The sequence below is a fragment of the Heterocephalus glaber genome, unplaced genomic scaffold (genome assembly GCF_053883595.1).
Source record: "Heterocephalus glaber isolate CG9 unplaced genomic scaffold, H.glaber_assembly_v1.0 deba00000071, whole genome shotgun sequence".
Classification (NCBI taxonomy): Eukaryota; Metazoa; Chordata; class Mammalia; order Rodentia; family Bathyergidae; genus Heterocephalus; species Heterocephalus glaber.
Window position 1 is genome coordinate 31238246 of NW_028258137.1, and position 23741 is coordinate 31261986.

The following is a 23741-nucleotide window of genomic DNA, read 5'->3' on the forward strand; positions in this document are numbered from 1 at the left end:
TGTGAGCAAGGATCCAGGTTTAAGAGACTCTGTGGTGCTATTTTGGGGAGGAGAGGTTTGAGACAAGGTCTCACCATGTAGTCCAGGCTGGCCTTCAACTCATGGTGATCCTCCTATCTCAGCCTCCTGAGTGCTGGGATGACAGGTGTGTGCCACCACGCCCCACTCTGTGGTGCTATTTGAATCCGTCTGTATGCACAGCATCCAGTGGCTGGTATGGCTCTTGGGCAGTGGTCTCTGGATTAGCTCTGCCCTTAAAGTTTTGATATGCTAATTTGAATCATATCCAAGGGTGTGTAGCTCAGAAGTGAGTGCAGAAATTCATAAAAAATTGTATGAAGTTCTTCCCCCAAATTCTTTTTTCTTTGCTATCTCCATGGTGCTTTCCAGTATTCAGGTGAATCCATTTTCAGTTTTCTATCCAGGAAGCTTCAGTTATTCCAGTCTTCCACACACTTTTATAACTATACCTGTATCCAGAGTCAAGCAGTGGAATAACTGGAGGAAACAATTATAAACTTCCTCCTAGTTCAGTGACATTTTAATTTCTGCTATTCTTCCTGAATCTTCCTACTACTCTAACTTCTTAGCATCCTCAAATAGGTGCTCCATGTATTGTGTCTAGATTTGACAGACCCATTCAGTGAGAGAGAAAGGAGAAGTGTGCTCAGTCCATCTTGCCTGGGACTGGAAGCAATTGTATCATCTCTTAGCTTGGTGAGTCACATGGCATCACTTCTGCCATACTCTATTAGACAAGGCAGCTACAAAGGCCGACACTGATTCAAGGGGAAATGAGAGGTAAGGGAGTGCGAAGGTGCATGTGGAACCAGAAATATCATCGTAGTCGATTTTAGAAAGTTCAGTCTGCTACAAATATTAATAAGGAAGACAAATTTGATGAAATATAAAATAAAGAGAACCTGGGGATAAAGCTCTTGTACATAAAATATGTGCCCCAAGGTCTGAGGACCTGCTGCTCATGCTTTCAAGGCAGCCTCAAAACTGAAGGAGACAGGAAGGAGAGAGCACGATTCTATGGTACTGCTTCTCAGGTATGTCTAGCCATCCCTCTGGGGAGCCCCAGAGCAGAGCCTGGCTAGCTTTCTTTCAAGGAATAGGAACACTGTGGGAGGGTGCTTACCTGGGGATATTGGAAAAACTTTAAGATATAGGACCTTAGAAGCTTCACACCTACCTGTATACTTCCCCACAAGGATTTATATGCTAGTTGAAGAGGTGGATTTCATAAGTATAGAATATCCAGGCAGTTAAAATAATTTGATCCTTCCAAAGACAATTCATTTTCCCCTGATCTTGAAACCCAGTAACAGCTTCTTCCATGGAGCCTCCTAAATGGATTCTGGACCAGACAGTCAATGAGCTAAAAAAAAAAAACAGAATCCCTCAAGTTTCCATAGTGCTCTATGTCAGAGCTTCTTCTCACAGAGTGGTCACCAGTGCAGCTCAGAGCAAGTGCTCTGACTTCAAATCTCAGCTCAGTACATCACTGGCTTTGTGATTTGAGCAGGCCACTTAAATACCTGAACCCAGTTTCCTCAAGTTCAAACAGAGCTCATGATAATATGTGCCTCATAAATAAAGTTGCTCTAAAGCTTAAGTGGGGTCAAGTGTGAAAAACACATGGTATGAGACTCAGCCAGCCCCTCCCTGAGGGCCAGTAATTATTACCATCAAATAAGTCAGTGTGAGGCTGGAAACTTGCCTGAGACCAGCATCTCAACAAGAGGTTACCTAACCTCTCCATGCCTCAGTTTCTTCATCTGTAAACAGGAAATAATTTTATCTATCTTTACAGTTATTTAAAATTAAACAAACTTCTCAGGTAGCATGCTTAAAACAGTACTGGGAGGGCCAGGGATTTAGCTCAGTGGTTCAGCAGCAGTCTCCCACCTCGCAAGTGCAAGGTCCAGAGTTCGATTCCCAGTACCAAAAAAAAACCCCAAAAAACAGTACTGGGGTATAGCAAGTCTACAGAAGCCTGAGCAAGTATTGTTGCAAATCCACGAACTATGAAACTAGAGTATAAACATATATTTCAAGGTTAATTAGGATTATGCAAGGGAACACAGGAAGTCACAGGTAAAACATGAGTCATTTTCCTGGAGTGTCAGCTTGACTTGATTTAAAAAGAAAAATAATAAACATGATGGACCAGTGTGTCCCAAATATACTCTTCTACAATGGTTTATGGTTGATACCAAGGATCCCCAGAAGTCCATCCATACTCCCAAAGGGATGTCAGATTCCAGGGAGAAAGGTGGGCAGACTCCCAGAGGACATGGAGACACCTGGCCACCAAGAGAGTGTGAGGGCTCCATATAGTCATGGCCTTGGCATCTTTCTTTACACTGGCTGCTTCAAACACAGCCGTTTTCCACATTCCCCTTCATTAAACAAGAATCTCAGATGTTGGTAATTAGAGGGCCGTCCCCAGCTGCCAAGTCACATTCGGTTCCAAAAAGCCCTGTATACTGCTACTTGTGCGTTTGTTAACAATGTCCCCACAACAGGTCTGCAATTAGAGCCCATCTGTTCGGTTTCTCAGAGAGCATTGCCAATGGCGCTGGTGAACTTAGAGTCCTTACTGTTCTGAATTCCTCATCGCAAATCCTGAGCGCGAGGCCTCTTGTCCATGGGTAAGTGTCCAGGGCTGGAGGTTACTAGGTGGTGCCAGGCCTCACCACCACCTCTATGTGAAAGTGAGCATGATCAGGGGGTGGCAGGGGTGCAGAGGTGTCTGTCCTGGTCTCCTCAATCAAAAATCAACCTCCTCTTTTCCCCAGCTGACCTATCCATTGGTCTGGCCACATATTGTGGGACTGTCTGCTGGTACTTGTGCTTGGGGTCACTTCCCAGCTACTACTGTTCAGTTGAAATCGGATACTGTTTCTTCCTCCAGAGAGGGAAGGCCCCCAAGCCCAGCATGGTGAGAGATACCCTGTAGGGACTGTCAGCTCCCTCTCTCCACAAGCCCACCCTTAGTGAGGAGTCACTAGTAAACAGACTCTTCTAGGAACTGGGGGGGATAGGGAAAGGGGCAGGGGGCCAAGGGCAGCATATTTGAGACCAAGTGAATGTTAAAATGAATTTTCCAAGAAGGAAGCTATACATGTATGCGTCAGAAGAGTGACTGAGTAGTCACTCAGTGCTGGGACCTCACTAGGTGCTGTAAGGAAAGGAAAGGGAAGGAAGACATAGGCTTCCCTTCCTTTGAGGAAGTGGTTTTAATCTTAACTGCTTATCAGCACCTCTTAGGGAGCTCTGAAAAACACTCATGCAACTAGGAAAGCAATTTCATTTGTATTAGCACCTAAAAGATTTAAATACATAGGAGTGAATTAACCAAGGAGGTAAAGAACTTGTATGTTGAAAATTACAATTGCTGAAAGCAATCAAAGAACTAAATGAAAGGAAACCGGGGGTGGTATAGACCTATAATCCCAGCAGTCTGGAAGACTAAAGTTGGAGCCCAGCTTGGGCAATTTAGCGATTTAGCAAGGACCTGTCTCAAAATTTAAAAAATAAAAATAAGAAAGGTCAGAGATGTAGCTCCATGCAAAAGGATTTGGTTTAATCCCTCCTACTGGGGGAAAATATAAATAAAAAGACATCGTTGTTGTTCATGAATAGAAAGACATAATATTATTGTTATGTCAACAGTCCCTAAAGCAATCTATAGATTCAATAAAAATTTCAACACCCTTTTTTTGTAGAAATGGAAAAGCCAATCCTCAAATTCACATGAGATTTCATGGGGCTGGAAGTAACCAATGCAAGCTCAAGAAAGAAGAAAAAAGTTCAAACTATTCAACTATTCAACTTCAAAACTTATTACAAAGCCATAATGATAAAAGCAATATCATATTAACATCATAAGGACAAATGTACAGATGAATGGAATATAACAGATGTAACAGTAGAGAAATAAACTCTCACATATATGGTTAATTGACTTTTGTTAAAGGTGCCAAAACCATCAAGATGAGGGAAGGATAGGTCATTTTTTCCCCTCTACAAATAGTGTTGAAAAGAACTTGGTACATGCAATGCAGAAAATTAAAACTGGACCCTACCTTACATCATTATGAGGAATAAAAATTAAGTCAAAATTGATCGAAGACCTAAGGTTAATTGCTAAAACTATAAAACTCTTAGAGAAAAACATTTGAGAAAATCTTCCTAACGTTGGATTTGGGAATGACTTCATGGATATGACACCAAAAACACAGGCAAAAAGATACAAAATAGAAAAATTGGGCCTCATCAAAATTAAGAAATTTTATGTATTAAATGGTACTATCCAGAAAGCAATAACATAATCTACTGGGGGAGAAAATGAAAGCAACAGCTCGAGGAAATATTAAGGTACCAGAGTTCATTGCATGCATTATTCACAATAGCCAAAAAGTGAAAACAATCAAGTGTCCCTGAAGAGATGGCCAAATGTGGCATACACATACAGTGGAATATTATTTGGTCATAATAAGAAATAAAATTTTGATTATGCTATAACATGGGTGTACCTTGAAAACATTATGTTAATGAAATAAGCCAGACACAGAAGGACAAATGCTCCATGATTTCACTGATATGGTGTACATAGAACAGACAGATTCATAGAGACAGAAGGTAGAAGAGCAGGTGCCAAGGGTCTGATAGGGAAGGAAGAGGGAGTTACTGTTTAATGCACACAGAGTTTTTGTTGAAGATGAAGAAAAAGTTTTGGGGATAGATAGTGATGATGCCTGCACAATAGTATGAATGGGTTTAATGCCACTAAGCTACACTTTTGAATGGTTAAACCAACGCATTTTGTGGATATGTATATCCACAATAAACAACAATAATAAATAAAATATAATGCAAGAACCCATCCCCAAAACTAAATCAGAATCTCTAGGCATACATCCTGAGCTTCTGGTTTTTAGGAGCTCCCCTAGGGATTCTGATGTCAAAGTTGAGTCACTGGTCAAATAGAAGAGAGATGATATCTTGGTGGTAGAAATACCTGATGACTATTAAATTGCTATCCCTAAGCACCAAAACAATTCTAAGCTCTTCGAAAGCACAAGGATTGCCTCCATTTTTCTGCCCCCACATTTCTAAAGAGACTTAACTAATGTCACAAAGCCAGAAATAGCAGAGCCACGACTTGCACCCATGACTCTCTGACACCAGAGATGGAGCCCTTAATTATCTCTTGGAGGGAAATGGGGAGAGCTTCTGGGAGAAGGCAGCATTTGAAGATTACAGGGGGATCCTCCCCAGGGATTAAGGGAGTAGACAGGGCACAAATTTCAGGCAGAAGAAACAGCTTGGCCAAGATGGAGAAAGGAGAGGCAGTTTGGAGGCTCTTAGAGGAATGCCTGAGTGGGGCTGGGTCGGAGCAGGGGCACAGTGAGTGGTGGGGCTGGAAAAGCAGGTTCAGGAAAGACTATAAGGGTATGAAATGCCAGAGGGAAGGGCCTGAATTTCATTCCATGGGTCAAATGAAAAAGCCGCCAAAGAAGATGGTATGGTTTAAATCTAAAGTGTGACCCCCTCCTCCCCAGCAAAGTCTCAAATGTTCAGTGGTGGATCCTGGTCAGAAGAGGCAAGTCACTAGGGGCAAGATCTAGATCTAGAAGGGTGAATTCTCATCACTGGCTCCTCCCTTCTTTTTCTGCTTCCTGAATGCCATGCTGTGAGCAGCTTTTCTCTGAGAAACCCTTCCACCAGGCTGCCTTGGAGTCAACCAACCATGGACTGAAACCTCTGGAAACCGTGAGCCGTAATAAATCTCTCTTCAAGTTGTGGGAGTCTGGTATTTTGTCCCAGAGACAGGAAAGCTAATGAATAAAGGAGACATGTGCACCACTGTGCTGTAGGAGATTAATTAGGCAGAAACATGTGGGATAGAGGGGCAAGGATGTTGTACCCATTCAACATATATTTAGGGCCCATCTACTATGTATCAGTGACTGTCCTAGGTCTTGGTGACCCAGTGTGAGCTAGGCAGGCACCAGGGGAGCAGGATCATCAGAGTAGAAATGAGGTGGAGACTGAAGGTCAAAGTACAGCAGAGAACAGCCATGAAGGATGCCACTGTTTTCATCTGAGTGTACGGGGGACTCAAAGAATTGTTTCATGCAGGATGGGGTCTTTGCAGAAGTCCTTTGTACAGTTTTTCCAGGGCTAGATGAGAGTCACCTGCAGACAGAGTGCACAGCCTAATGCTGGGCATGCAGGGGACCTTCTAGGGAGCAGAGCCAGCAACCGTGCAGGCAGAGGGTGCCTGGGCTGAGGCCTAGGGCTTCGGGTGTCTCTGCAGCCTCCCACACATAGCCCTTTCCCCTTCTAGTGCCCTGCTCTTCTGGATATGCTGGAACACCGCTGGGACTTTCCCATGACTACAGGGAGCATCTGCCATCAGCCTGTCTTGATCCTTGATATGGTGTTGGCCAAGTCCATGGAGGGTGGCTCTGGGGACTCTGGGAGGGGAGAGAGTCACTCTTTGTTTGGAAGCAGGGAAGAATCTGTCCTCAGTGAAGCATCTATCAGAGTGTTGATAGGGATGTCAAGGGATCTTCAGTATCCCTTCTTTAAGTGGGGAGAGGGTGGGACATGGAAGACAGAACAGCATTTGCAGACTCTGAGACAGGAGGTGACCCCAAGGGGCAGAAAGAAACCACTGTGGCTGAAGAATAGACAGAGAGAGAGAAAGAGGGCAGGCAGAGATGACAGAGAACAGCACAAGGAGCAGACTTGCTACATGCCAGGCATGCTGCCCGGCCTGTGTTGACTCAGGTGGGTCTTACAACAGTGGTTGTAAGTGGTCAGTCCCAGCATCTTCTACCCACCTCATAGGTTATGCCAGAGAGAGGATTTCCATGACCTACCCAGGGTCACATCCGACATCGGGCTAAGCTAAAGCCAGTCCACTGGGTGTCCCCTCCCCTTCTAACAACTCTGCTGTGCTGCCAGGCACAGGACATTTATTAATGGTGCCAGTCATTCTCCTAAAGCAATGGGAACTAAGTAGCAGAAGCACACAAGCTCCTCTGAGACTCATATTGTGATTCCTCTGACTGCTGGTGGAGGGTGGATTAGAAGGGCCAAGGCTGAGGTCAGGAACATCATGAACCACACACAGAGCCCCTTGAGCTGGTTCAGATGAGAGGTTAGGGGCCCCAGCTGGGCTGGCACTGGGGGAAGCAAGAAGAGTGGTCAAATTTTAGAGATGTGAAGGATTCTCCACTTCACACTCTCCACTTCACCTTCATTTTATTCTTGGAACCTAAGAATTAGCTCTGACTGGCTGGAAACTAGGAGGAAGGAGGTATCAACCCACCAGAGAGCCCCTGCAGCCCCTCAGGGACCTTGCTGTCACTTCCCACTGTCTCTCTTGTTGGGGTGAGGGGCTTGGAGCCCCCGCCTCAGGAGCTGGGGGTAGTAAGAGCTGGCAGATCCTGGCGGACCAGCGTTCAGATTGATTCCCCAGGTCCTGAGCAGACAGGGAGACAGCCTTCCCCAGGGACGGCAATCCCTCTGCAGACCCAGAGAACCCCCACAGGCCACTCTCTCCCATCTTCTGGGCTGAGGCTTTATCCTAAATCACTAGTGAGGCTGAGCACGTGCTTGGAGCAGTGTTCAGACACAATTGCATGCACCTCCCTCATGTGGCCTGGCTGCCTTGACAAAGGGAATCAAAGGCTGCTTGAAAGGATCTGTTTATAAAGTCAGGCAGTTTACCCACTGTCAGGGGCTGCTTTGAACCAAATCCTTACCTCCAGGTAGTATTTACCTCCAACACACACACAAACACACACACACACACGTACACACACACACACACACACACACACACACACACACACACACACACACACTGAGCTCCCTGTAGCTGGAAGAGATCTGGCCTTCCAGGACAATTGTCATGCCCCATCAGAAAAGCCCAAAAAGGCAGCTCACATTGCCAGGTAACTCCATGCCTGGGCTCCATTCAGTTGGCAAATGGGCATTTTTGCATTTCCACGTTTCTCAAATTTAAGAACTGCCTGGGGGCAGGGTGCCATGAGAGGAAGGGAAGAGGACTCCCAACTGCCTGCAGCACCCCGAGGTCTCAGCTGTTTGCATTCTGCCTCACCAGGCTTTCCGCATCCACTGAGAGCTAATCTCCACAGTGAAGATTAGTTTATTCGATTAACTCTGCTCCCCGTAGATGTCCCGAGAGCTCATGTATCCAGAGAGAGCCACACCAACCTTCTACCAGCCAGGAGAAGATTCGATAGAATCATCTTTCTCCTACTTCCTTTCATATGATTGGAAAAGAAAATTGAAAATGAATTTCAGTCATTGCTTGTGTTTTAAATATGAGATAAAGGGCAGCCCCCTGTGCCAGCAAGTTCAATAGAGGGAGGGTGGAGGAGGATTTCCATTAGTAGCAGCACACAGGGCCCTTCTGGGGAAACTAGAGACCCTTGAGCAAAGGGGACAAGTCACTGACAATATCTGAGTAATTAGAGCAACTGGATTTTGACATTTGAGTAGTGCAAATTTGTAGAAAACTGAAGTATAGCCATCAAAATGTAAAGTTAGAGTAATGTCTCTTGCAGCAGCTTATGTTAGGGCGTCTCTTAAACCTCTGTTTGTGCTATGACTCCAACATGGGTGCCTCTGTTATTTCAGTGCTGATTCCTCCATCCTGATCTCAGGATTTCTGATGTAATTGGTTGGAATGTAGCCTGCCCATGGAGATTGACTGATTGATTTATTGATTGATTGACTGGGACTGGGGGTCGAACCCAGTGCTTTTGCACTGAACTACATCCTTCCTTCCTTCCTTCCTCCCTCCCTCCCTTCCTTCCTTTCTCTCTCTCCTCTCTCTCTCTCATTTGGAGACAGGCTTTCAATAAGTTGGCCAGGTTGGGCTCAAACTTGTGATTCTTCTGCCTCAGCTTTCCCAGAGTGCTGGGATATTGGCATGTACCACTGTACCCTACTGCTTTTTTTTTAATTAAAAAATTATTTGCATATAAAGTTCTTTGTCTGATTTATTCCACTTATGATTTTGAGGTGCATCCATTTACTTAAAAATCCCTCAAGTTTATCCTTTATGGATATAGATAGCACATTTTCTTTTTTTTCCATTTAGTTTACTGGTACATTTTAGGTATGCAATACAGTTGCATTCATCATTGGGTTCTTGTACCTTTACATGATGTATCTTGGTTCTAATTTTATCCCCTTCCCCTGCCCTCCCTTCATCCCCTCCATCCTTCCCTGTTTACAAAGACTTTGTTTCCATGTTTTTTACTTTTCTCATATTTTTTCTTTTCCCTTCTTTCCTTTCCCCTACCCCTCCCACTTCCCCTACTCCTTTAGATATTTTCTTCCTATTTCACATTATCAATTATACATTTTGATCCTGATTTACACTTTTAATTTTTCACACCAGAGAAACTATTCAGTATGTACATGTGTGTCCTATTTATTTCACTTAAGAGTATAGTCTCAATGTGCATCCACTTAGCTACAAATGTCTCCAGTTTCTCATTCTTTATGGCTGAGTAGTAAGCCATTTTATGAAAAAAAAAAAAAAACCCACATCTTCCTTATCCAATTGCTCAGTTGATGGGCAATTGGGCTGTTTCCAAGTTTTAGCTATTACATACTGTGCCGCTGTAAACATGGGTGCACATATATCACTGTGGTATGATTCTTTTAATTCTTTTGGGAAGATACCCAGCAGAGGAATAGCTGGGTCAAATGGGACTTCTAATCTTAGTATTTTGAGGCATCTCCATACTGATTTCCACAGTGGTTGCACCAGTCTACACTCCCACAACAATGAAGAAAGGTTCCTTTCTCCCCACAACCCCACCAGCGTTTGTTATTTGTTGATTTCATGATAGCAGCCATTCTTTCTGGGGTGAGGTGGAATCTGAGTGTTATTTTCATTTGCGTCTCTCGAATGACCAGTGATGTTAAACATTTTTTCGTGTGTTTATTTGCTGCTTTTACTTCTTTGCCTGGGAAATGTCTTCATTTCAGATGCCCGTTTTTGAATTGGGTTTTTATATTTGGGGAATCTGTTTTTAGTTCTTTATATATTCTATCTAGGTAGTAGATCTTTGAGGAACAGCTGGTAAAATTTTTTTCCCACATTGTAGGCTGTCTCTTAGCGCTGTTGGTGGTTTCTCTTGCAGTGAAGAAGCTTTTTATAAGATGAAATCCCAGTTGTTGATTCTTTGTGCTAGTTCCCGTGCCACAGAGGATTTGTTCATAAAGTCCTTTCCTATCTCAATGTCTTCAAGAGTTCTACCTATCTTCCAGTAAGTTTAGTGTTTCTGTTTTAATATTTAGATCTTTAATTCACTTCAATTTTAGTTTAGTGCATGGTGAAAGATAAGGGTCTAGTTTTAATCTTTGGCAGGTTGAAATCCAGTTTTTCCAACACCATTTATTAAAGAGGCTTCGATAGCACATTTTCTTGATCCAGTCATCTGTTGGTGAGCATATGAGCTGTTTCCAAGGTTCAGCTATTATAAATTATGCTGAATTAACATGGGTGTGCATGGATCACTGTGATGTGATGACATGGCATTATTTCTCTTGTGTGAGACACCAAAGTATAAATAAGGGAAAAAATAGAGGATAGATATTAAGAAGAAGGAAGAACTTTTTCAAATAGGAAGGGGAAAAGAGCTGGATGGAGGAGGGAAGGGCAAAGGGAAAGGGGTTCAAAGAAAAAACGGGTTGAAGAAAAAATGGAAATGGGGCTTTTGCAAATGGAAAGGAAAGAAGGGTTGGAGGCCCGGGAGGTGAAGGGGACAAAACAAAGAATTAATATGCATTTTATGTATATGTACAAATTCCCCATGACAAATGTGATCATCATGTACTTCTTTTTAAGAAGGGAAAAAAATTATTTGTAAAGATTACTTTCAAAGATGATTTTAGAGTACATTTAGCCAAGTTTGAAAATTTTACCATCAACCATGCTCTGCTAATAGCACTGTCTAGTCACCCTCAATGGGTCAACACCTCAGTAGTGGCCCAGTAAAGCAGAGATCTCTGACATTCTTCAGCACATTGGAAACAAACCCAACTTACAAGTCCCTTTTCTCTGTCTTTCTCTAGGGTATTTGTGCTTGCCAAGCAGTAGGTATCTTGATGGGTATGCCCTGAATGGACAATGCCCCCTCAAGTATCTCTAATGCAAAGTTCATAGATGTATTTATATAGGTCCTGTGTTCAGCATTTGTCATCACTGTCACTGAAAATGATTTCCTGGGTTAGAAAAAATGACTTTAAAGCTTGACCCTGAAGATTTAACTTGCCTCTTTGCTTATTCCGTCCCTATTGGCAGCTCCTTTTCACACTGAGTTTGCTCAGGTTGATAACAATAATGATGGGAAGGGGCTGCATTTTGATGGTGGCTGAGATACCAGGATGGTGAGGAGCTGGGAGGGCTGGTGTTGGCAGGGAGATGAGGCTAGGAGAAAATGTATGAATGTGGATGCTCCCTCCTAGAAATCTGTGATTCAGCACCGGATAATAAGGATAGTAGGCTTTCTAGTGCAAATATCTTCTTCTGCTCAAATAAGAGATTTCTGGTTTTCATACCCAATACAGATATTGGTTCACTCAGCCCTTCCCATATAGGTTTTTTGTTGTTGTTTTTTGGTTTTTTTGGTACCGGGGATCAAACTCAGGTCCTTGCACTTGCACAGCAGGCGGTGGAACCACTGAGCTAAATTCCCATATATGTTTTAAAATGCATTGAAATCTAAATGGGACAGCAATGCTATTTTTTTTGTTTTTGTTTTTGGGGTACCAGGGATTGAACTCGGGACCCTGAGCTTATGAGGCAGGCAGCAGCACCATTGAGCTAAATCCCTGGCCCAGAAATGCTATTTTTAATTATTCATTGCAGTTCCAGTGTACTAAGACTTTTCTAAAGTTATAATAATTGTCATTGATTCCTCAGCCCCTCTTACTTTCATATAAAACTGAGCATGTGGCCCTTTACACCTTGATTTTATTAGTCCAATACCACTCTAGGTTATAGGAAGCACATAACTCAAACACAGGTACCATACTCTCAAGGATCCTATTTTTAAATTAGATTTTTAAAATACTCAGAGAAGATAAATGTAAAATTTATAAATAAATCACCTGGACAAACGTAAGATTAATAGCTGGACGCTAGTACATTTTTTGAAAGATCTTCACTTTCATTAAATCCTATGACTGTGTACAAATAGATTATTGTTCAACTTCAGCTAAGTTGCATTGCAGCCAAAATTAACAGCGTGGATTTCAAGAAATAATAACAACCAATAAAAATTTTAAGCATAATTTAAATTTAAAACAAATCTGAATGCATGATTTCTGTCCCACCCAAAGAGACAATAACTACCTCAACTGGTGATCCCAATTCCTTTAATAATCAAATCCACTACAAATAGATTTCAGACTGCTGGAGGTCATTCTTCCAGAGATCTTTGAAGCTATTTACCTCCAGGGACTTTTTAAATATATGTATTCTCAAGCTCTGCCCAGTTGAGACCTGAGAAGCAGCTCTGCCCTCCATTTACATTTCAGCGAGTCAGAATTCTTCACACTTCTGCCTCCTACTCCAGAATATTTTACGGTCCGCCAAACGTCACCCATTTGGAATCTGCGATATTTCACCTTTGGAATGTGGAATTCCTTTGGTTGGAGTGCTTTAAAATAATGCCCTCCTCAGTGCATTCCCAGTGTTCTGAGGAGGAATCTGGTCTAAAATCCATCACCAATGCACAACCAAGGTTCACAGCAGTTTAAAATCATCTTACAGGCCTTTACCTACCATTAAATCTTGAAGGGAACAGGAGACACAAGTGCATGATTTTCAGGGAATTCTCATGACTTCCTGTCATTTTTTCCCCCCATGGAGAGGCTTTAATGCTGAGTCTTAACACCTGGATGATTCAAATTCCTCACTTACAACCTCTCACAGGGCAATGCTCCATTTAGTAGATTACTCTGCGCATAGTAAGCACTCAATAATTGTTCCTGGGATTTATTATCTGGCCCTTAATTTACCTTCCACCTTACTGACAGTGGGGGAAAAAATCATGTTTGTAGAACAGCATGGGGTCCCCTAGATCTTGCATTAGGAGGTGGCCCCCGGAGCTCTGCCTCCAGTTCTGGTGAGCCCACAATCTGCAAGGAGCCGCCCTGCTGGGCTCCACCCTTCCTCCTCCCCGCTGCCAGGCCCTCAGCCTGTGCCCCATCTCCTTTTTTTCTGACAATGTACAGAATATCAATAGCATTTTCAGCTTAGAAAGTTCAAGGGTCAATCTTCAAGGTGCTTAAGGCAGGAGGAACACCCCAGAGACTTGAAGACAAACACCAGCCCTCAATAGCCAGCCTGGGGTCCTTGGCTTGCCTGGTGTCAGTGAAGGCATCTCCAAGTAAATAGAAGCGCCCTGTGTGAAAGCACCAGTGCTCCTCATGCTAATTAAACAAACCAATTATGCTAATTAACTGGCACAAATGTTTAAATGGCTGTGAATCAGAATTAAGGAGGTTACCACTTAGGTACCACACAATTATCCCAGTTGAAGAAATGGATTCTCAAACAAGATCGTAATAAAACATTTTGAAAATCACATGAGAAGTGTATAGATAGACTGAAGTTCTTTGGAAAGATCCACCATCTGCTTTTATCCTCAAGCTATTAAAGTCAAGAGCATTTAGAAAGAAACAAAGGAGAAAGAAGGAGGAGAAAAAAATTTTTAAAACTCCACTACACTGACATGATGATGTGTTTCTTTTCCCATCACTTCAGCTATCATAATTAGAGAAATTCAGTCTCAGTGAAGGTCACCTTGACTATAGGAATGAAACAGGCTTGAATGATATGCTAATTAGGACACATCTCTTTGAAAACTGTCGAAACAGCTGAATATATATATATATATATATATATATATATATATATATTTTTTTTTTTTTTTTTTTAAGTCAGGCCTGTGGTTAAAATAGTTCGCAACAAGTGTTCCCTTTTTGTTTTGCTCCTGAAGAGAGTTGGTTGGTCAAGCTGATCCCTTGTTGTTGAAATTCAATCAAGGGCATTAAAGTGTAAACCAGTTGGAAAAACAAAGAGCTTTAGGGAAATTAGTTGCTTCAACAACAACAAACAAGCACTCGGTAATCTTCTTAGAGAAATTAATGAAAGGAAAGCCCCCTTCAATTTGGGAAGAGAATGATCCCCAGCTCAAAGCACAGGCCTGGGAGGTTTAGAGAGAAGGTGTGAATGAAGAAGGCAGGATTAAATCGGACTTCAATGTGAACACAAAGAAATTGGGGGGATCTGAGAGCTGAGCGCACCCATTTTCAGATGGAAGAGTATTTTAGTGGACCAATGGGTCCTAATCCTTTATGCAAATCTCCTTAGATTGAAGTTTGCTTAAGTGTTTTATTTCTTTGCATACAATTAACATGTGACACTCTGAAATGCTAAACTACTTTAAAGAAACTCCCTTGTCTAGAAGTACCTAGAGTTATCAAGCACGCCTTATTTAATAATCTGCCAAAGCTTTCTGATATGTTAAGATGAAATCTCACTTTTGGAGAGTCTTAAAAGCCTTGCAAACATTCAAAAAAATGAACAAATAAGAATACAGTAGCAGTACCCCATAAACAGTACACCCTGCCTTGCTCATCAGACTAGAATTATCTTCTTTCTGTTAGTGGTAGGTTGATAAGTACAGTATATTTCTATTTTTCTTCCAATTTCATCACATCTTCTAGTACTTCTCTTTTTAAGACAAAAAGAAATCATAACCCTGATCAATGAACACTGGGGTTTTTAACTTTTTATTTGGAAATTACTACAAATTTACAAAAAATAACACAAATTGAAAAAAGTTCAAAACACACCCCTTTACCTAGAGTCACTTACTGTTACCACTTCATCCTGTCACTTGTTCAGGTGATACATACACCCCGTTGCACACAACTAATGTCCCTCTCTAACCCTTTGAAAGGAAGCTGCAGACCCCTGGATACTTCTGTGGGGATTTCCTAAGAAGGGACTGTTGTTCCATAGTCACCATACTGCTATCAGTTTCAGTGAGACTAACTTTGATAGAATGCATTTGATCTAATCTAGTATTTGTGTTTCAATTTTATCCATTGGCCTGATCTTGTTCCTTCGAGCATTTTCCTACTTGCGGTACACGATCCCTTCTAGAATCAGATGCACATTTGGTTGTCTTGCCTTTTTTAGGTCTGAGCAATGTTTCTGGTTTTAAAATTGATTAAAAAATGATTACATTTGTTTAATTACTTTAGTTCTTAATGTAGACCCCCAAGGTCAAGGTTTAGCCAACTTTGTAAATGATGTCTGTGGAATTCCAAAATCAGGGACCAACAATGACAATAATAAACCTTCATGTATCACTCAGTCGGGCACTCTGTCAGTGACTTCTATGAATTATCTGTGAGGTCACTTACTCCACCAGTTTCCTCTCCTCTCTCCCAGCACAGCCTGCAGGGCTCCCAGAAATGTGGAAGGTGTCTTTTCTCATCACTCCTGAGAATCTCAGAGTCAGGAATAAGTAAAGGACCAGAAGGGGAATCACACAGGCAGATCCCAAGGTCACTGACAAGTCTAGAGTGACAGAGGGTGCCAGCTCTGTGACTCGGGCTGGGAGGGGTGTGTGGGATATGGAGGAGGAGGCTCTACCCCAGGTCCCCATTACCAGCTTCAGGAGGTACTGCCTTCATCCCACCCACCCAAAGAGCTATCAGGGCACACTCGGACCTCAGGCTGCATTGCACATGAGAGAACGAACACGCACACACACACACACACACGCACGCACACACACGCAAGCACACATGCGCGCCCACAGGCCCTCTCCCAGCTCCATCATTTTGCTGTGCATCCCCAGACAAGTCAGTGGTTTGTGCTTTTCCTTCCTCTGCCCTTCCAGAAACAGCTGCAGCCAACAGGGAGGTTTTTCAAAAGCACCTTAGTTTTAATCTAAAACCATCCCTGCTGTTTTCCTAACATCTACCTGGGTGCTGAGATTGCACCTACTTGTATGGGATTGGAGTGGAGGGTGAGAAGCTGTATGGGAACGCAATTCAGATCCAGGCTGAATGGGATTTATTCAGCATCCATACAAGCATGGTGCAAGTTCACCAGCTAGAAAGGGATGGGAAGGAAGGGGAGAGAAGAAAGGACAAAAAAATGTGCTCCAGAACAAGAAAAATAAAACAAGATTCAGAAGGGAGGCCCTGCAGGCAGGTTCTGAGTACAGTGCCAACTTCAGTGTGGCAGAGGGTGCTAGAAAAAACCAGTTTGAACAGAGGGGAAACAAGGGGAGTGGGGCTTGAAGGGCCCCTGTTCATTGTACTGTCACAGTGAGAACAAAAGAAGCCACCCTTCCAAAGTGGGGAGGAATGCGGCACACAGGAAGCACACAAGGTGTCTTTGTTGGAGGGAAAAGGAGGAAGAGAGCTGTATGATGGTGGGGTTTATACCATGCTGATAAATAGCTTTTTGCAAAAGACTCTAGATTGGAAAGTCATTCATTCATTCCACATGTATATTTTTAAAACTATGTACCCGGCACTGATTTAAGTCTAAGGTACAGTAGTAGATAAAAGAGTCAAGGTCTGGGTAATAAATATTAGGAAACAAATTGAAGCATGATGGGAGAGAGAAAATAATGTGGATGCAGGAAAGGTGAGCCTATTTCATTTAGAGGGGCCAAGGAAGCCCTCACTGATGAGCTAGCATTTGAAAAGAGATCTAAGGCCGGAAGCGATGGTGTGTAACTCTTTAGCAGCCAGGCAGAGAGATCAGCAAGTGTCAAGGCCCTGTGGCATGGTCATGCTTGGTGTGTGGAGGCACTGTGATGAGTTAACCACGGGGGGAGCATAGTGATCTGAGAAGAAGTAACAGACATGGTCAGGACAGACACAGTAGAGCCCTCCCCATCAGGGTGAGCACACTGGCCCTCTGAGAGTCATGAGAAGCCACTTCAGGGTTTTGGATGGAGACATTTTTCAATTTTTATTTATATATTTACACAGGCCCTTGCTGTGTAGTTCAGGCTGGCCTTGAACTCCCCATGTAGCCCAGGCTGGCCTCAAACTCGTGACAATCCTTCTGCCTCAGCCTCCCATGTGCTGGGATTACAGGCACTTGCCATCATGCCTGGCCTGGCATGGAGATATCCTTTTTTTTTTTTTAGGAAGGTCATGAGGTTTTTATATATGTGGTTGTGGATGATAAATGAACAGTAATACACAAATTTATGTGACAACAAAGTCCAACAACTTGGTCATTATAGATTTCAACAATTCATTTAAAAATCTCGATGGAGATGTGTAAATTATATTTATACATCTAGAAGTCTTGTGTATAAGATATTTGTAGACTTTTTCTTTCTTTTTGAGATGGGTCCCACTATGTGGTCCAGGATTGGTTTGAACACCTGGACTCCATCTATCCTCCTGCCTCAGCCTCCTGAGTAGCTGAGTGGAGATATCCTTTTAAAGGTTGTTATATGGAAGCATGGAGAAGCCAAGAGACTATGGCAAGGGCTGGAACAACTAGTCCAGGCCAGGAATAAAGGTGTGGGACAGGTAGCAATGGGGGTGGAAATTTTGTTTTTGTTTAGTCTTATTTTTTGATGCTGGGGATTGAACACAGGGGTGCTCTACCACTGAGCTACACCCCACCCCTTTTTATTTTTTATGTTGAGGCAGAGTCTCACTAAGTTATCCAGGGTGGCCTCAAACTTGTGACCCTCCTGCCTCAGCCTCCAGAGTAGCTGGGATTATAGGCATGTGCCACCACATCTGGCAGTAGCTATGTTTTGCACATAGAACTGCTATGATTTGCCAATGGCTCAGGCATGAAGTGAGAGAGAAACAGAGGAGGTGGGGCTAGCTCTAATATTTTAGGTCTGAGCAATGTGGAGGACAGACCTGTCATTTACAGAGGTGGAGAAGGCACCGAAGACAGTTTTGGTGAAAGATGAGAATCGCCAAGCAGTCCATCTTCAAACTGAATGAACCCTTACCAGGCATCCAATCAGCTATCTCTGTGTGTTTTGCTCCTAGACGCTGATACTTTTTGGAAGATATTCTCACTCCCTTTAAGCAAATTTCTTACAGGGAGTGTTCTGGGTGTCTTGCTGCCAGGCTGAGGTCCTGAAGGCATTGAGTCCATGTACCGTACTTTGTGACTCTCAGGGTTGTGAATTCCTGCTCACTGACATGGAGAAAGAAACCCAGGTATAGGGAAATTTGTGCATCCTGGATATCATACAGTGAAATGTATTTCCTGTAACAAATGTAATAGGATCCACTTAAGAGTGAGACTGCCTTGAGGTGATCTTTTGTCCCCAAGAATGTGACTGAGGGGCAATTCCCATCATCCCACCTCTAACCTTTAGCCCCACAGGACCCCTTGTAGCAACTTTGGCAGGGTATCATCTTCCCAAACTATTAAAATAGACTTTGGCAATACAAGTGCAACTGTTTTAAAACATGATATGAGCTGGCCACGGTGCCACACACCTGTTATCCTAGCACTATGGTGGGCTGAGAAGGAGGATCACAAGTTCAAGCCCAGCCTGGGCAACTTGGCAAGATCCTGTCTCACAATTTTAAAAAAAGATGAGGGTGGGGGCTAGGGAGCTTAGTATAAAGGTGGGTTTATTCTCCAATATGGAGGGAAGGAAGGAAGGAGAGAGAGAGAGAGAGAGAGAGAGAGAGAGAACTCCCATGGTCATTGCCTAATGAATATTTACCACCCTTATGGATCTTGTTGTCAAGATGGTCCTAGCTCCTTGCCCGCACAACCATGGCAGCCAGATTGGCAGACAGGTGCCACCATTATCACCCTCCCAACGGCCTGAGGCCCCAGGAAGTGTGGTCTCTGAATGCCAGCAAGGTAACTGAAGCAGAAGCAGGGTGGCCCTGCCCATGGGACACCCTCCCCAGCCCACCCTTCCCTTGCTGGGAGCATCTGCACAAGGGCCAGAGAATGCATATTGCCCACCTCCAAGTACCTGGTAGCAGCTGGTGGTGTTTCTGAACCTGTAAAGAAGGAAAACAAATTTTCCCAGTTCCAGAAAGTAGCTTGAGGCCTCCTAAGTGCCCCCTCCAGACGGGCAGCTGGAGCAGGCTGGGGAGAGAGCCGCACGGCATGGGCTTCCCGGGACCAGATGGGCAGCATGGCTTGCTCCATGGCTGCACCCGCCCTGCTTGTCATCCCCAATCATACTTGCTCTAATCCGTGTTTTAATTTACTCTGCTGGTGCAACCCCCGTGCTGCCAGGGCAGTCCTTGGGGCCCCCTCATTCCTGCTGCTGATGACAAGGCGTATGCAAAAGGCACAATTATTCACCCACCAAGGTGACAGAGAAGGCCTCTGCCTGGGAATAGGTTTCCAGCTTCCAGCATTTCCATGTCAGTCTCTGACGCACTTCACAGTTTGCAAATAATTCTTAGGAGACCTTTTTTTTTTTCTTTTTCTTTTTCTTTAAAGCATTTTGATCATTGAAAGTGGAGAGATGAGGCTTCAAGTGGCAGACGGCTGGTCGACCATTGATTCGGAGGGCTCTGTCTTAAGAGGGGTGGCCACACACACCCCACCTATCAGCTGGATTATTGAATTTTTAAAAATCAAATAAGATGCTCTTCTCCCTTCTCCTCCTCCTACACCCGCAGCCTCCGCCTGTTTGGCCTCAAACAAAGGGAAATATGTCAGGCCGGGCCTATTAATTCGTGCAGATTTGGCATTGTTTATGTTCTCATGCAGACTACATTCCAAAGCACCAAAATGAAACAGCTCAAGTGTAGCTTTCAGCTCCTGAATCTATGATGTATTTCATTTGCTATGGTAACAATGCCTTTCATTTTCTTCTGGCCTAAAATGATTTTCTTTCTGGGAGGACCATTTTGCAAGAGGGAGAGACAGAGAGGGAGAGAGGGAGAGGGAGAAGAGAGGAGAAGAAAAGAAAACCACTTCTCACTGCTTTTCAGGGTATCATTTGCAATTTAAAGCTAACCTGGGGAGTGAAGGGACAATAGAGCTGGCCATAAAATGGTCCCTCCAGCCCAGGCTGGGCGCCTGCGAATGAGTGATGTTGAGCTATTTACCTCTTTGTCCCTCCATAATATCTACTTAATGCAGCTCAATAGCAGAGGATTGTTAGCAGCATTAAGGATTCTATTAAGTTCTTCCCAAGGCCCTGCTATTCTCTTCCAGTTGTTGAGCGCTTGGAGCTTTCGGCTGAGCCTGGGCTCATACTTTCCAAAGGACAACCCAGAAAAACGGGTCTTTTCCAACCCAAGGAAGATCCCAGTTGATTTGAGATTTGGATAGTAGCACGCTACTTTGAAATGTCTGCCTGCTGCCATGACAGCTGACTTAAAAACCCACCAGGCCTCATAGCTTTGCAATTGTTAGACCCTTCTTCAATTTTATCAAAGATAACAGAGCTTGATCTATCTCTGTTCGCATTTCCCATGAAGTACAACCTTTACTCCAAAAATCATCTCTGAAAGCATTTTTAGAATATTTTCATAATTTTCAGTTCTGCTTTGGTGAGAAGAAATGATCCGTTTTGTTCTTCTGGTTTAGTCTTCATTGTTTAGATGTAATCAGAAGAGTTCAGACCTAATCTTACCTCTTTAGATATTTAATGAAGCATTTCATAAGTTTGATTTTGCAGTTCTCTGTTTTATATTTTGAAGCCAAACCTATAAGTTTGTTTTCAGATAAGAAATTATCCCATGGGCCTTGGGCCAACTTTCTACCTGCAGAAAGTGTGCCTGCTTGGTACTCAGGATTACCCTTGCCCACTCATGTGGTCACCCCCAGGGGTATCTTCAAATCTCTGTTTAACACTCCAAGCTGACTTCATGGGATTTTGTTAAGCCTATAGAGCCAGGTGGCTGGAGTTATGTTTTCAGAGCCTGGCACACTGGGGTACCCACCCATGCTCCCGTGCTGTGATCATCTCTAGTGAATTCTAGAGAAAGCCGTCAAAGAATCAAGCCTTTTTCTCCTGCCTTGAATTCCAATTCCTTCTCAGGCCAACCCCGTGCCAGAACAGGGACTAGACAGTGTGGCCTCCGGGTGCTGGCTGCTCTCTTCTCTGCGTTACTAGCTCAGAACCAGTAAAGACAGGGCAACGAGAAGGCTGTGGGAGGGCGAGCCGGCAGGGGAAGGGGCCACACCAGAATTTCACACAGTTGGCTTGAAGAGGCAAGCACTAAGCTGCCTTTTCAACCATGGTAAACCCCGTCCATCTGGCCACCCTAAAACTCTGTTAGCTTGTTCCCCTTGCCCAGGGCTGATTGGACCTCCTGAAGCAGAAGTAACAACATCAATGGTGTAAACCCCAGCCACTTGAGGGTATTACATTTCATTTCATGCTTGACTTAATCAAAACTGGGGAAATGAAATGTACACCTTTTTGATGTTCTTTTCCCTGCTGTTTAAAGAGAAGAATCTTGACCCATTTGATCTTCACATGCACCCGGTAAATGACCAAATATGCCAAGCTGTCAAAAGCAGAAGGCAGCCAGTTGCCAGGGGGTGTTGGGCCACTGGGAAAGCACTTAACACAGGCCAACTTAAGTTTGGAGCCCAAGGACTTGGTTGCAAATGCACCGTTTTCCCCAGTAAGGCTGCAGTTAGGAACTTTGTAAAGGAAAAAGTAGGTGGGCAAATAAACATGTCATGCTTCCAAGGTAAGATTTAGCAAGTCCTGGCCACAGCTAGCAGATACTCTTTCCTACTAGTCCTTCAACATTTCTGCCATGGGTCATGTCCTCCTTTTAATTTTTCTTTTTAGATTTTTTTCAGTGCTGAGGACTGAACCCTGGTCCTTGGTACTAAGCTGCATCCCCAAGCCCCTTTTTATTTTTCTTTGGAGAAAGGGTCCCGTTAAATTGCTAAGTCATCCAAAGTGGGCTTGAACTTGTGATCCTCCTGCTTCTGCCCCCCAGATTGCTGGGGATTGTGGGTTTACAATGGCTTTTCACTTATTCCTTGAAGCTTCCTCATAGTTTCCCTAGTACCAGTTGAGAGAAGGGCCTCAGAGTCACTCTGTGTGCCCTTAGAAAACTACTTAACACCCCTGGGAGTCTCAGTTAACTCAGCTGTGCAGTGAGGATGATTATAGGTGTTGTGAGGATGGAGTGACGTAGTGTATACAAAGTGCATAGCACGAAGCCTGGCATGTAAGATTTCAATAAGGGCAAGCTATTTTTAATTTTTTAATTTTGTTATAGACTAAATTTTGTCTCCCTCCAAAATTTACATGTTGAAGCCCTAACTCCTAACATGATTGTGTTTTGTTTTGTTTTATTGTTTTTGTACTGGGGATCGAACTTGGTACCTTGCACTTGCAAGGTAGGTGGTGGAACCACTGAGCTAAATCCCCAGCCCAACATGATTGTGTTTTGAGATAGGACCTTTAAGGAGGGCATTAGGGCTAAATGAAGTCATAAGATGGGATCCTCATCTGAAAGAACTTGTGTCCTGTTGAAAAGAAGAAGACTGGGAGAGAAAGGTCTTCATATAGATGAACCTTTAAAATGTCAGTTGAGGACATGGGGAGGAAGCACCATCTTTAAGCCAAGAGGACACAACCAAAGACACAACCTGTTGGTTCCTTGATCTGGGACTTCCCAGCCTCCAGGATTGTAGGAAAAAAAAAACCACTTCTGTTGTTTAATACTTAGTCTAGGGTATTCTCTTATGGCAGCTCACACTGACTATTGTACCAACCTATTTATTACAGTGCCTTGGTGTTTATTATGTGTCCATCTCCTCAAGGAGATTGTAATTCTCTAGAATAGATCCCATGGCTTACCTGGCTTTGTATGCTGGGGTTTCACACAGTGCCTGGTACCCAATGGGGTGCTCAATAAGTGTTTTTTAAACACATAAGTGGGTGGACAGGGTTGTGTGTGGCAAAAGAACCAGTTTGGTCACATTTACACTCAGTGACCTGGGGCAAGTCACTTATCCTCTCTGTGCCTCAATCCGTCCATGTGCCACACATCTGGCTGGACTGGCTAATTCCCACGGCCTCAAAGACTGTCAGATTTTGTCTTCAGTCAAAGACTGAGCTGGGGATAAGGGAACAAGGTGAAATTAGAATGCAGCCACTCTCTTCTTCCCAACCCAGGCAGCAGGACAATGTTTAAATATGACACTGAACTAGAGGAGAGATGCCAAGAATGTTCACTAGGCAGCTGGGGCTGGAAGTTAGAAGAGTGCATGTCAGGTCTCACTCTGGGAGCCTTGGAGCCCCAATTGCTGCTCTCCCAGTAGGAGTGGGGAAGGATGCTAGGCTACCTGTCAAAGGCTCATGGATGTGCAAGCTTGTGAGCCCACCAGGCTTGCAATCGTAAACTCAGAGTTGGCTGAAAGGAATACAACTGTCCATCTATTGGAGTGGTTGCCAATAGTCTCGTATATCAAAACACCAGGAAGGGATGGTTGTTAAAAATCCTCAGCCCTAAGCCCTGTGATCCAAGGGAAAGCTTCCTGGGTATGCTTCTACCCAATCGAACTTCCCAGCCACTAAATTCACTAGTGACCTCGGACAAGTCATACTGACTCTCTGAACCACAGTGTTTTCCATTGTCAAAGATTGCTAAAGATCCCTCTCTTCTAGAAAGACCAAGTGTTCTGTTTG